Source organism: Mauremys reevesii, linkage group 12, assembly GCF_016161935.1.
Source record: "Mauremys reevesii isolate NIE-2019 linkage group 12, ASM1616193v1, whole genome shotgun sequence".
Classification (NCBI taxonomy): domain Eukaryota; kingdom Metazoa; phylum Chordata; order Testudines; family Geoemydidae; genus Mauremys; species Mauremys reevesii.
The window spans coordinates 40,046,731-40,061,181 of record NC_052634.1 but is presented as its reverse complement, the minus strand read 5'-3'; the positions used below and the strand labels follow the sequence as shown (position 1 = coordinate 40,061,181).

The 14,451-nt window shown below is 56.7% G+C and overlaps 2 non-coding genes and 1 pseudogene across 2 annotated transcripts; all 3 read left to right on the top strand.

The window, feature by feature from the left end:
• The window catches only part of LOC120375816, a 647,258-nt pseudogene that overhangs the window by 152,587 nt on the left and 480,220 nt on the right, over window positions 1-14,451 (top strand).
• On the top strand, window positions 4,932-5,003 carry TRNAD-GUC. Its single transcript has one exon. It is a non-coding gene; the product is annotated as a tRNA-Asp (tRNA).
• Window positions 5,965-6,036, top strand: TRNAD-GUC. The gene has a single exon. It is a non-coding gene; the product is annotated as a tRNA-Asp (tRNA).

Here is a 14,451-nt window from a genome sequence, read left to right as displayed (position 1 = left end):
TCTCTCCATTAAGGCCCTTCAACACTTCAATGAAGTCACCTTTCAATCTTCTTTTGATAAGCTAAACAGGTTGAGTTGTTCAATAGCTCACTAGAAGGCATTTTTTCCAGCCCTCAGAACATTTGTCATCAGACTCCTGAACTACAGCTGTATGTGGTTCTTGTTCTTCTGCACAACATAGCTCCTGGAGAAGAGGGATCTGCAAATGTGCATTCATATGATACCTTTGTTTAATTGATGAAAAAATAAACTAGACACTTAGAGGATTGGAACTGATTTCAGCTGATGGACAGCTTCGCTAGGTTTTTATGCATTTGGACAGCGAAATGTTGAGTGTTTACATTCATATAAACACAGGGGCTCCCTCCCTCCCTCCTGTATAGAGGAGCCCCTGAACAGAATGGAGAATGGAAATGAAAATGTTTTCCTTTTTTTAAAAAAAAGGAAAGAAGGTTATAAGAGAACACTGGGGTTTAAACTGAGGATCACTGGAGCTGCAATCAACCACTCTACCACTGAGCTATACCAGCACAATGAGCTGAATAGAGAATTGTGATTTTCAGGACTTTGAAGGACAAACCCTGCTTCATCAAAGTCCTTTGCCATTCCCAGACCACAGGTGGTTTTCAAAATGGGGTTTGATTAAACTTCTTAAATGTGGTAAACACCACAGCTTGCACACCCACCGATATAGCTTCTCCCACTGACATAGCTGCCACCTCTTGGGAAGTGGATTAACTGCACCCACAGAAAACTCTCTCCCATCAACATAGAGCAGTGGTTCTCAAGCTGTGTGTCAGGACCCCAAAGTGAGATGTGACCCTGTTTTAATGGGATTGCCAGGGCTGGCATTAGACTTGTTGGTGCCTGAGGCTGAAGCCAAAAGTCTGAGCCCCACCACCCAGGGCTGAATCCCTCAAGCTCTGGATTTGTCCTCCCCTAACTGGGGCAGAGCTCAGGCTTTGTCTCCCCTGCCTCTGCTCAGTGGGGAGGGGCTTGGTGCTTGATCCCTCTTTCCAGGGCCATGTAGTGAGTTTTTTTTTGGCAGAAGGGGGTTGCAGTGAAAGGAAGTTTGAGAAACCCTGGCATAGAACCTCTGAATATGTCTAGACTTGGCTCCCTGTGGCAGATCAGACACTGAAAGTACAGCCATGGAGACACCACACACCAGCCTTGCCTAACAGGCAAGAATCAAACCTCCACAGAAAAACGCCTGTTGTTTTCTAACCCATCTCCCTAAGCCCTCAGCCACCACCACTTAACAAAGGGGCTTTTCTACACTATGGTTCTGGTCTCACTGAAGGGTCATTTCCAATTGTTTGCTCAGACCAGCATTAGGGAAAATGGTGCCCTGGGCAAAGCTTGTACTTTGGCACTTCCCCATTGCCCCTGGACGATCCCCACTCCCCCTTTACCGCTAGCTCCTGCACTCCCAGCCCTTGCACCTCCTTCACCCCTAACTCCTGCCCCTGCTGTGCCCCCTTTGCCCTTAACTCTCTGTGCCACCAGCCATTGCCCCTCTCCTGCAGCCCCTCACATGGCTCCAGTGCTGGGGGCCCCGCACTTGTTCTCCCTTTCCCTGGGCTTTGGCATCACTAGCCCCTGCTTAGCGAGTAGGGTTCAGTAGTTCCCAAAATGTGGGGCATGACTCCTAGGGGGACACAGAGGAACATGCATGGGGGCACCTCAGGGCCTGAGCCAGCCCCTATGGAGGGAGCCCCACTCAGCCCCACTCTGCCCCAGTTCTTCCCCAACCCCACCCTCAGCCTGGGCCCCTGGTTCCCAGCTCGGCCTCGACCCCCTTTCCCCAGCAAGCAACGGCCCCACTCCCAGCCTCGGTTCTTGACTGCGGACTAGGGGGATTAGGGATAGAGGAGGGTGGGGTTACCAAGGTGCATTGTGGGAAGGTGGGATTTAGAGAGCCCAGAGTGGATGGGTGGGGGTGGGTTGGAGGACCCTACAGTGGCTGAAAAGGGGAACCCGGCAGGTTGGGGGGCAGCAGAGATTGGAGCTGAGGAACCTCACACCCTGGGGATGGACTCGGCCGGTGGGGGGATGGGAAAGTGGGGCCCAGCTATGGGGAAATGGGCTGGAGGCAATTAGGGGTGGGATGCTGAGGGGGAGGAGGAGGAGGGTGGAGTGGTGAGGAGGGGGAGGAGGAGGTCGGGGCAATAAAGGTGATAATTGGAGATATACCAATCTCCTAGAGCTGGAAGGGACCTTGAAAGGTCATTGAGTCCAGCCCCCTGCCTTCACTAGCAGGACCAATTTTTGCCCCAGATCCCTAAGGGGCCTTCTCAAGGATTGAACTCAGAACCTGGGGTTTAGCAGCCAATGCTCAAACCACTGAGCTCTCCCTCCCCCCAGGGAAGTGGGGAGTGGGGGGGTGAAGGGAAAGGCCGGGCAGAGCGGACAGGGTGGGGGAGGGGACACCGGGGGCGGAGCTGGCGGGAGGGTCACAGCGGGGGGGGGGGACACTGCCGGGGCAGGTTGGGGGGGGCTGAGGGGCCCCGTGGCCCCAGGCGGCCACTTGTGGGGCTGCTCCCCGGCAGCTCAGCCCCGCTGCTGCCCCCAGGCCCAGCTGGGGTGAAGCCCTTTCACTCCGCGCTGCCTCTGGCCTGCGCCCCTCCCCCCCCGCCCGGATCCCATGCGGGATTCGAATCCCAACGGCCGCAGCGCGCGCCCGGGCGGCAGCAAGCCTCGGGCGAGGAACCGGGCCTCCCACGCGCCGAGTCTCTGTCCCGCGCTCTCTCCGCCAATCAGGGAGCGGGGAGGGGCGCGGCGAAGTGACGAGCTACGGCCCCTCCTCCAATAGAGGTCGCGTGTGAGAGAGAGAGAGAGAACTACGGTTCCCAGAGTGCACCGGGAGGGGGCGCGTTGCCTGAGCAACCGACGCGTCACTTCCGCTCTGAGACGAGACAGGAACTACAACTCCCAGCCTGCCCCGGGGCGCCTCCGTCCTCCCCAGCCCAGGTAAGGGCGGGTCCCTGGGTCAACCTGACACCTCCCCCCCAACGCAACTCCTCATCCCGCCCCGCCCCCCAGAGAGCCCCGGCCCTGCCCCCCTCCGGCTCCTGACCAGAACTCGCGTGTCCCTTGGCCTCGTCTCTCCCCACTCGGGGACGGGGGGGGGGGCTGTTGGATGGAGCCATATGGAAATACGGGGGAGGGGCAGGGCTGGGAGCCAGGACTCCTGGGTTCTCCCCCAGCTCGGGGAGGGGAGGGGGATGAGGGGGGTAGAGTGGGGGAGGGGCTGGGGTGCCTGCTGCCCTCGCGGTGACCAGCAGAGCCCCCTGCAGCTTGTCACCCTCCCCAACCACGCGCTGGGTGTGCTGGTGCCTGGAGCCGCCCCAGTTCCAGCCCCTCTGCCCAGGCCGCTCCCCAGCCTGACACACACCCAGCCCCCGCACCCGCCCCACCCCAGGGCTCCTCAGCCCAGAGGGAAGCCCCCCGGCTGAGTGGGGAATCAGAGCCCCCCCCCCGAAATTACCCTGGGACCAACATGATCTGCCCATGACAAAGTGTTGATCCTCGCTCCCCCCAGCCCCACTCTTGACACACACACACCCCATCCCCATTCTGTGCACACACCTTGGGTCACTGTGACACTGAATACTTCAATTGGATGGGGGGCCCAGCACCATGGCTATTCCGTGCCCCCCAGGGCTCACGGGGCCGATTGGGGGCACAGGGGGCATGATCCAGTGCCAGCCAAGGGTGGATCAGAGGTGGGGATGGGGCTGTGGTTTCTGCACCACCCAGTTTCTGGTACAGGCTCCTTCGAGGATTTGCATTTCTTGATAGTTTTCACCAGTGATGAGCTGCCAAAATGCTAACAACTGGTTCCCTCCTCCTCCTCCTCACCCCATGAGGGGTCATGCCCCCCACCGGGACTCCTGCCCCATCCAACCCCCGCCATGTTCCTTGACAGCCCCCACCCCAGGACCCATGCCCCATCCACCCCCTTCCCTGTCCCGACTGCCCCTTGCCACCCCATCCAACTCCTTCTCTGATTCCTGATGGCACCCTGGGACCCCTACCCCATCCAAACACCCCTTCTCTCTGTCCCCTGACTGTCCCTGGAATCCCTACCCCTAACTGCCCCCCCACTGCCCCATCCAACCCCTGCTCCTTTCTGACTGCCTCCCCCCGACCATTGCCCCGTTCAATCCCCCTGTTCCCTGCCCGCTGACCGCTCCGACACTAATCCATTCCCCCCCCCCAACTCCCCTGCCCTCTATACAACACAACCTCCCTGTTCCCTTACCGTCCTACCTGGACCCGGGGTCAGCCCCGGGGGCCGGGCAGGCAGGAGCCGCGCCGCCCGGCTGGATCCGGACCCGGGAGGCCGGGCAGGCAGGAGCCGCCCCCCGCCCCCAGCTGGACCCAGCCCGGGCAGGCAGAAGCCGCCCACCCCAGCTGGACCCGGCCCCGGGCAGGCAGGAGAGCCGCGCCCACCCCCCGGCTGGACCCGGGGCTGGGCAGGCAGGAGTCGCGTCCCCCCCGCGCGGCTGGACCCGGGGCCGAGCAGGCAGGAGCCGCACCCCCGGCTCGCTGGACCCGGGCCGGGCAGGCAGGATTACATGATAATCAGTAAGAACAGAAGGCACAGATATCATTACAAGTAAAACAAACAAAACAAGCTTTCTAGTGACTAAAACTTAACTTCATAGAGTTACAATCTTTATCTAAGCAGGCAAGGTCCCAGGCGGGTGTTGTGTGAGGAGCTGTGGAGGCCCGAAAAGGCGTCCTGCTGGGCAAGGGCAGGTGAGGAGGGCCAGGGCTTTTCCCAGGGCTGTTGCTGCGGCCAAAGCCTTTGGGAAGCAGAAGAGGGCCAGGGGTGCTGTTGCCTGCTGGGGCCCATGCGCCGGTGTAGGTGTACGCTGACCATAGCTGCTCTGTGGGAGCTGGGGCCGCTCACCGTGCCTCTTTCCTCGTTAGTATACTGGTGAGTATCCCCGCCTGTCACGCGGGAGACCGGGGTTCGATTCCCCGACGGGGAGGATGACCCCTTTTGAAGGGGGGACAAAGAAATCCCTGGCCTGCCCGCCACATGCCTTGCCTTCTCTTCCGACGGCCACTTCCCTTCGCACCCCGCACTGATGACTTTCACCTCCAGAGAGACAGTTACCTCGCAAGGACACGCTCGCCCTAGCCAAAGGAGACTGGAGAAAGACCTGTGGCCGCCGGCGAGGTAGGTGGCCGCCCCGAGAGCGCAGAGCTGAGCATTTTCCGCTGGGCTGCTGCCTGTGCCCCCAGCACCTGGCCGTGATCGTATAGTGGTTAGTACTCTGCGCCGTGGCCGCAGCAACCTTGGTTCGAATCCGGGTCACGGCATTGCTTTTTGGTGGGGAGGGGCTATTCTGCAGCACGCCTCGTGGCTCAGTCTGATGGCGTCCGTTTGCAAAGAGAGCCATCAGCCGGTCCTCAGTTTCTGCTTGGTAAAGGCAAGTCAGTGGGGTCCATCGGTCAGAAAAAGAGTACCAGGACTTCTTGCTGGGCGCCAGGGTCCAAAAGCAGCGCATTCCCTCCTGGAAAGGGCTGTGTTTCGAATGTCCGTCCAGTGCGCGTTGAAGGGAAGGATCTGCGTGCCTGGGAAGCTGCGTCCCTCCAGAGGCGCTTGAGAAGCCAAAGGGGCCGTGGGTGAGTTTGTGATGAGGTGAGTGTGAAGTGTGGAAGGGGGAGGGTGGCAAGAGGAGGTTTTGAGAGGAAAAAAGGTGCTGCTGAGCTGGTAGGGGAGGGCAAGGTCCCAGGCGGGTGTTGTGTGAGGAGCTGTGTAGGCCCGAAAAGGCGTCCTGCTGGGCAAGGGCAGGTGAGGAGGGCCAGGGCTGTTGCTGCGGCCAAAGCCTTTGGGAAGCAGAAGAGGGCCAGGGGTGTTGTTGCCTGCTGGGGCCCATGCGACGGTGTAGGTGTACGCTGACCATAGCTGGTCTGTGGGAGCTGGGGCCACTCACCGTGCCCCTTTCCTCATTAGTATAGTGGTGAGTATCCCCGCCTGTCACGCGGGAGACCGGGGTTCGATTCCCCGATGGGGAGGGTGACCCCTTTTGAAGGGGGGACAAAGAAATCCCTGGCCTGCCCGCCACATGCCTTGCCTTCTCTTCCGACGGCCACTTCCCTTCGCACCCCGCACTGATGACTTTCACCTCCAGAGAGACAGTTACCTCGCAAGGACACGCTCGCCCTAGCCAAAGCCTGCCCCGGGGCCTGCACGTGGGGGCACGTTTCAGAGCGGCAAAGGGAAATAGGCTGGCCAGGGCCATGAGGACAATGGCCCAGACAAACGGGGAGGGACTTGGTCCAGGGGTGGAGGAAGACAGAAAAAGGGACAGGTATGGGATTGGCTTCCTGTCTTTTTTCCTTTGCTCAGCATTTGACCTGTGACTGTAATGGGGAGACTTGAGAAAGACCTATGGCCGCCGGCGAGGTAGGTGGCCGCCCCGAGAGCGCAGAGCTGAGCATTTTGCGCAGGGCTGCTAGCCTGCTCCCCCAGCACCTGGCCGTGATCGTATAGTGGTTAGTACTCTGCGCCGTGGCCGCAGCAACCTCGGTTCGAATCCGGGTCACGGCATTGCTTTTTGGTGGGGAGGGGCTATCCTGCAGCACGCCTCGTGGCTCAGTCTGATGGCGTCCGTTTGCAAAGAGAGCCATCAGCCGGTCCTCAGTTTCTGCTTGGTAAAGGCAAGTCAGTGGGGTCCATCGGTCAGAAAAAGAGTCCCAGGACTTCTTGCTGGGCGCCAGGGTCCAAAAGCAGCGCATTCCCTCCTGGAAAGGGCTGTGTTTCAAATGTCCGTCCAGTGCGCGTTGAAGGGAAGGATCTGCGTGCCTGGGAAGCTGCGTCCCTTCAGAGGCGCTTGAGAAGCCAAAGGGGCCGTGGGTGAGTTTGTGATGAGGTGAGTGTGAAGTGTGGAAGGGGGAGGGTGGCAAGAGGAGGTTTTGAGAGGAAAAAAGGTTCTGCTGAGCTGGTAGGGGAGGGCAAGGTTTCAGGCGGGTGTTGTGTGAGGAGCTGTGTAGGCCCGAAAAGGCGTCCTGCTGGGCAAGGGCAGGTGAGGAGGGCCAGGGCTGTTGCTGCGGACAAAGCCTTTGAGAAGCAGAAGAGGGCCAGGGGTGTTGTTGCCTGCTGGGGCCCATGCGCCGTTGTAGGTGTACGCTGACCATAGCTGGTCTGTGGGAGTTGGGGCCACTCACCGTGCCCCTTTCCTTGTTAGTATAGTGGTGAGTATCCCCGCCTGTCACGCGGGAGACCGGGGTTTGATTCCCCGACGGCGAGGGTGACCCCTTTTGAAGGGGGGACAAAGAAATCCCTGGCCTGCCCACCACATGCCTTCCATTCTCCTTCGACGGCCACTTCCCTTCGCACCCCGCACTGATGACTTTCACCTCCAGAGAGACAGTTACCTCGCAAGGACACGCTTGCCCTAGCCAAAGCCTCCCCCGGGGCCTGCACGTGGGGGCACGTTTCAGAGCAGCAAAGGGAAATAGGCTGGCCAGGGGCATGAGCAGTGATTTCTCAACACCCCCCCCCCCCTTGTTTTGTGAACTAATTACATGCCAAACCTGGTGGCTGAACTTCGCGACTTTGTCCTCACCCACAACTATTTCACATTTGAGGACAATATATATCTTCAAGTCAGCGGCACTGCTATGGGTACCCACATGGCCCCACAGTATGCCAACATTTTTATGGCTGACTTAAAATAACGCTTCCTTAGCTCTCATCTCCTAATGCCCCTACTGTACTTGCACTACACTGAAGACATCTTCATCATCTGGACTCATGGAAAAGAAGCCCTTGAGGAATTCCACCATGATTTTAACAATTTCCATCCCAACATCAACCTCAGCCTAGATCAATTCACTCAAGTGGTCCATTTCCTTGACAGTACTGTGCTGATAAGCGATGGTCACATAAGCACAACCCTATACCGGAAACCCACTGACCGCTATACTTACCTACATGCCTCCAGCTTCCATCCAGGACACACCACATGATCCATTGTCTATGGCCAAGCTCTAAGATACAACCCTATTTGCTCCAATCCCTCAGACAGAGATAAACACCTACAAGATCTCTATCAAGCATTCTTAAAACTACAATACCCACCTGCTGAAGTGAAAATACCGGTACAGGTTGACAGAGCCAGAAGAGTACCCAGAAGTCACCTACTACAAGACAGGCCCAACATAGAAAATAACAGAACGCCACTGGCTAATTAAAACCTCTCTAGCAAATCATCAAAGATCTACAACCTATCCTGAAAGATGATCCCTCACTCTCCCAGATCTTGGGAGACAGGCCAGTCCTTGCTTACAGACAACCCCCAAATCTGAAGCAAATCCTCACCAGCAACCACAGAACAACAACACTAACCCAGGAATCTATCCTTGCAACAAAGCCCGATGCCAACTCTGTCCACATATCTATTCAAGCGACACCATAATACGACATAATCACATCAGCCATGCCATCAGGGGCTTGTTCACCTCCACATCTACCAATGTGATATATGCCATTATGTGCCAGCAATGTCCCTCTGCCATGTACGTTGGCCAAACCAGACAGTCTCTGTGCAAAAGAATAAATGGGATGCAAATCAGACGTCAAGAATTATAACATTCAAACACCAGTAGGAGAACACTTCAACCTCTGGCCGTTCAGTAACAGATTTAAAGGTGGCAATTTTGCAACAGAATGCTTCAAAAACAGACTCCAACGAGAAACTGCTGAACTTGAATTAATATGCAAACTAGATACAATCAATTTAGGCTTAAATAGAGACTAGAAATGGCTGAGCCATTACACACATTGAATCTATTTCCCCATGTTAAGTATCCTCACACCTTCTTGTCAAACTATCTTAAATGGGTCATCTTGATTATCATTACAAAAGTTTTTTTTCTCCTGCTGAGAATAGCTCATCTTAATTAATTAGCCTCTTAGAGTTGGTTGGGCAACTCCCACCTTTTCATGTTCTCTGTGTGTATGTGTGTGTGCATATACATATATCCTCACTATATGTTCCATTCTATGCTTCTCCTCACCCCCCCCACCCGGTGACTGGGAGCTCCCGGCTCTGCCTGCAGTGTCTGAGCGCTGGGGGCTCCTCTCCTGCCTGTGGCGGCCGGGAGCTCCAGGGTCTTCGGAGCTGCAGGGTCTATTAGCAATGACGTGGGGCTGCAGGGTCCTCCCGCCATCAATGCCTGTTGGGAAATCCTGGGTCCATCCGCAGCAGCTGGGAGCTCTGGGGTCCACTCGTAGGAGCTGCAGGGTCCATACGCAGTGGGGTGGGGCTGTGGGGGCTCCCCCGCCACCCATGGCTGCTGGGAGCTCCAGGGTCTGCCTGTGGGAGCTGTGGGGAGATGAGGGGTTTGGGGTGGAGGAGGGGGCTCCAGGCTGCAGGGTGGGGCTGAGGGATTCAGAGTGCAGGAGGGGGCTGTGGGTTGAGGCAGGGGGTTGGGGTCCAGGACGGGGTGATGGCTCTGGGGTGGGGGCAGGGATGATGGGTTCCAGGTGTGGGAGGAAGCTCTGGGCTGGGGCAGGAGGTTGAAGTGCAGGGGGGTGAGGGCTCTGGAGTGCAAGAGGGGGCTCTGGGTTTGGGGGGGTTCAGGGCTGGGGCAGGGGGTTGGGGTGCAGACTTACCTCAGGCGGCTCCTGGTCAGTGGCGCAGCAGGGGGGACCTACTGGCCACTTCCAGGGCACAGTGCGGTGCCCTAGGACATGTAGGGACCAGCCTGCCTGAGCCCCGCAGCACCGCTGACCGGACTTTATAACCCAGTCACCCCACTGGGAGCTCCAGGGTCCCCCTGTCACATGTGGTACCTGGGAGCTCTGGGATCCACCCACAACAGCTGGGAGCTCTGGGGGCATCCTGCTGCTCACAGTAGCTGGGAGCTGTGGGGTCCATCTGTGGTGGCATGGGCCTGTGGGAGCCCCTTCCACCACTGGTGGCTGATAGCTGTGGGGCCCCCACCAACTGACAGCTCCAGTCTTGCTGCCCCAGGGCTGAGGCGGAAAATGTCGCTGAGATCTCTGAAAGTCACAGATTCTGTGACCCCCTTTATATAATCTGAACCTTAATAGTTGTTGACTGTCTCTCTCAATCTAGTGGTCTGCTCTAGCGCAGATGGGACAGGGAAGACAGACGCTCACCCCCCAGCACAGGTTTGGGCAGAAATGGCTCTTGGGCTATTTGCTGTGCATGCAGAGGACTTGTCCAGGCCAGTGGAGCAGCTCAGCCAGATGAGGAGCTGGAAGAAGGAGACCGGAGCAGCCTGGACATCCCACTTTTTCTCCACAGCCACTGCCTGTCAGCAGGATTCCTCCTTCTCCTCAGTGAGACCAAATCTAAGCACCTAGACAGCCGGTCTGTCCGCTGCACCCCAATCCCTCATGCCTGAGCCTCCCTGCCAAGTCCTGTACCTGGCTCCAGAGAATTGTCTCACATCTCACTGGGAACTCGACTTCTTGTGCCCAGAGAGGCTTGGCCCCACTCAGTAGAGGACCTGAGAAACACAGTGTCTGCCTTGTCCAAATAAGTGCTTGGAAAGGTTTTGGTCCTGTGACCACATGGCCTAATGGATAAGGCATCTGACTTTGGATCAGGCAATTGAGGGTTCAAGTTTCTTCATGGTTGTGTTGGTGCAGTTTTACCTTTGTGCTGAAAGTCCTGCTCCCTTCAGGGCTGGAACCTCTTCTTGGCCGCTCAGGCCAATGCTCTGGCTTCAGCTAGAGCCCCGGGAAGGAGTTGGGGGTTGGGTGTCACAAAGGCTGGGGCATGAGCCCCAGGTGCTTCCAGTCTCGCCTTTGCCCTTCCTGACTTGCCAAAGAAAATGGGCGGCTGCCCGGGCTAGCGTGTGGAGCAGTTTCCCTCTTCCAAGTGTGCGCCTGTCCCTGTGCTGGAGGGTACTTGCTACATAGCACCTTGGGAGCCTGGGTGTTTCTCTGCTTCTCGCCAGCTGGGGAAAAGCCTCTTGGGGTAAAATCTCCTGCCCCACTGCCAAAATGAGCACCTGGAGTGGGAACGGTAAGAGGCCCCACCAGGGGGGCTGGCCCTGCTTTCCTGCCATCTTCTGATGTTGGCCACAAAGCATCAGCAGCTGGTTGTGGGTGGTTTTCAGTGGGGGTTCGGCATGCCAGGGAGCAGCCTGGCTGGGTCTCTGTGGCTGTCTGCTGGCCACGCATAGGCATGGTTCTCCTCTCCTCTTGCCCTGCCCTTGGTTGTTCTGTGACTTTTAAGCCTTCCCTTGGAGCTGTCAGCACCAGCCGCCTCTGTCCTAGGTGCCCAGAGGAGGAGAGGTGCTGGGCTCCAGCCTGGGACTCTTCCTCCCGCCTGCCTTTCCCTGACTATGAAACCTGGCCCTGACACTCCTTTCTTCAAGCACCATGTGGGCAAGAGGAAAAGTGTGGTAGAAAGCACAAGGGCCAAACTTGTGGGCATCAGAAATCCCAAACACCCAGTCAAACCATAGCCACTTCTAGACCCCATTCCAACCAGAGACCTGGCTCCAGTGGGTATGAGTCACTCAGCAAAAGGTAAACAACTCATTCTTATACAGCTGGAGACAGGAAAGCACTTGGATCTCCAGGGATTTACCACAAGGTCCCACTGAGATTTGAACTCAGGTTTCAGCCTGCCAACCCTTACACCATGGGACCAGCTTGTGCTAGTTTCTCTGAACATTGGTGACCCTATCATAGAATACCAGGGTTAGAAGGGACCTCAGCAGGTCATCTAGTCCAACCCCCTGCTCAAAGCAGGGCCTATCCACAGACAGATTTTTATCCCAGATCCCTAAATGGCCCTCTTAAGGACTGAGCTCACAAACCTGGATTTAGCTGGCCAATACTCAAACCACTGAGCTCTCCCTCCCTCACAGGGCCGGCTTGTGTAAGGGACTGTTGGCCCTTTACTAAAACTGAGTGGGTTTTTTTTGGTTGGCTAGTTCCCAGTCCCAATAGAAGGGGGAAGGGCCAATGGGAAAGCAGGACCCTGAGACTGACAGGCCCCTGGGGCAATGACCACCAACTGGTAGGGAACAAGTGAAAATTCGTTAATGAGTAAAATTCCTGGTGAAAATTGGCAAAGCTGTGGAGAGTTTCAAAAGTTCCAGTGAATTTACACATGAAGATACAAACAGAGAGAAAGAGAACATCACAGACTGCACAGGCCCACACAGACATAAACAAAAACCAAACCCACACAGCACATAGAGCCATATACACATAAGGGAAAGCCACACAAAACATAGAAAGAACAAATCCACACCAAAAAATACAGCAAAAGCCCACAACAAGAAAGCACAAAACCCACATACCAAAAGAATACTTAGCAAAAAACAATATTCATGCAAAAATCATACACACACCCATGCACACAAAACTATGCAAGGCATCCACCAAAATCACACAGGACCCACATGCACATCAACACGACAGATGAAAACTACACCAACATACAGAAAGCCAGGCAGGGTTTGAGTCTCACAGCGAAGAGGGTGAGCACACAGGTGGTTTGGGGAGCAAAGACTGAGGGGGAGTCGGGGGCAGTGCTCTGGGCTGTGCCTGACCCCTCCTGACACAGGCGGCTGGTGGAGAGCAGAGCCTGGTAGATCTGTGGAATCTGCCCTGCTCTCTGTAAAGCAAGGGGATCTCGGTGTCTTCTGAGCTGCAATTGTATTTTCTGCAGGGCAAAATGATTGGCAGAAGCCATTTGCTTAAAGGAAACTAGTGCTGTAGGTGAGGTTTGAACTCACAACCTCCGCATGATTCTACTCAGCACTGCGCTGTAACTACTGGGCACTAACCCATTGCACCACTGTGCCCTGTTTTCAGGAGCTTATCTCCATGTTTCATGGATGGATTAGCGAAGTGCGGGGGTTGCATTAGCTAAAACAAATCCATATTAAAGGCTGCAGGATGGCAGCAGCAGAGGTGGGGTGTCTCCTTCCATGTGATAGAGCTGGTTGCCCCTTCCATTGCTCAGGGGAAGGTTGGTGCTTTGAGCCCACCCGGTGCTGGAACGTCCCATGGGTGAGATTAACGGGACTCTTGGGAAGGGAAGGGAAGGGAGGGGAAGTATTTTCTATGCCTGCCTAGCTCCATTGGTCTCCTGTGGCCCTTTCGGCTCTCTGCTCCCCTGTTGGGGAGATGCAGAGACAAGCCCCCATCTGGGTGAGTCACCGAGAGGCTGTGTCCCATGGCGTGTGTGGGGGAGAGGGGGAGGGGTGGGATGGGGCTCAAGGGGAGAAGGTTGTGTGTGACAGTGTGTGGGGGAGGGGGAGGGTGTGTTCCTTAGGATAGAAATAATGGAAAACACAGGGGCAGTGACAGTGGAGCCCCGTGTCTGAGTGTTATGACCCTGTGTGGTGCTGCCGTTCACCTTCCCCTCCTATGGGCTCAGCTTTCATTGAATCCAGCATTTTTTCACCTGTCCTCACCACAGAGGTGTCCCACATGCCTCAGCTACCGAGTGTCCCTCTTAGAGACACCGAGGACTGGAACTGATTTCAGCTGCTGGACAGCTCTGCTAGGTCTTTATTCATTTGCACAGGAAAATGCTGAGTGTTTAAATTCATTTCAAGCCCCCTGCCCCCATTCAGCGAACTCCTGAACATACTGGAGATGGGTCTGGAAATCGATTTTCATTCAAAAAAGTTTTTAAAGGGAATCACTTGGATTGGAACTAGGAACTCATTTCCCTGCACGGAAACATTCACCCACTAATCTACCCTCACAACAGAGAGTGTCCTGTATAGCCCAGAGCAGGAACAGTTTTTAACCTGGGGGTTAGTAAACTTTATACAAACACCACAGCTTACAAACTCCCCACCCCCGCTCTGTGTCACCAGAGCACAACAACAACTCTCCTTGGGGCACACACAGCTCCCCAGCTCCCTGCCCGTCAGTCTCTCCAGCGTTGCTCCAATCCCTTAAAGCAGGGTCTCAACCACAATTTACCTTAGGGCCAGTGCCAGTCCTCCAGTCCTCCCAGTGGCCAATAATGTCACTCATACCGCCCAGAACCCGTCCCCCAAAACTCTGCCCCTCAGCTGCCTAAGGCTCTGGGAGGGAGTTTGGGTGGGGGAGGGGTTCTGGGGTGCAGGCTCGGGATGGAGTTTGGGTGCTGGGTGCAGGCTCTGGGCTGGGGCAGGGGGTAGCGGGAACAGGAAGAGGGGTGGGTTTGCAGGCTCTGGGCGGGAGACTGGGGGCAGGCAGGAGGGGGCGTGTGGGAAGGGGGAGGGGGTGCAGGCTGTGGGAGAGAGTTGGGGGGCTGGGGCGGTGGGGGAAGGGGGTGAAGGCGCTGGAAAGGAGTTTGGGAGTGGGAAGAGGTATGTGGGGAGGGGGTGAGGGTGCAGGCTCTGGGAGGGGGTCAGGGATGCAGCGCTTACCTGGGGCTCTAAGGCGGGGCGGGCTGGGGGGCCTCCATGTGCTGCTGCCCCCAGACACCGCCC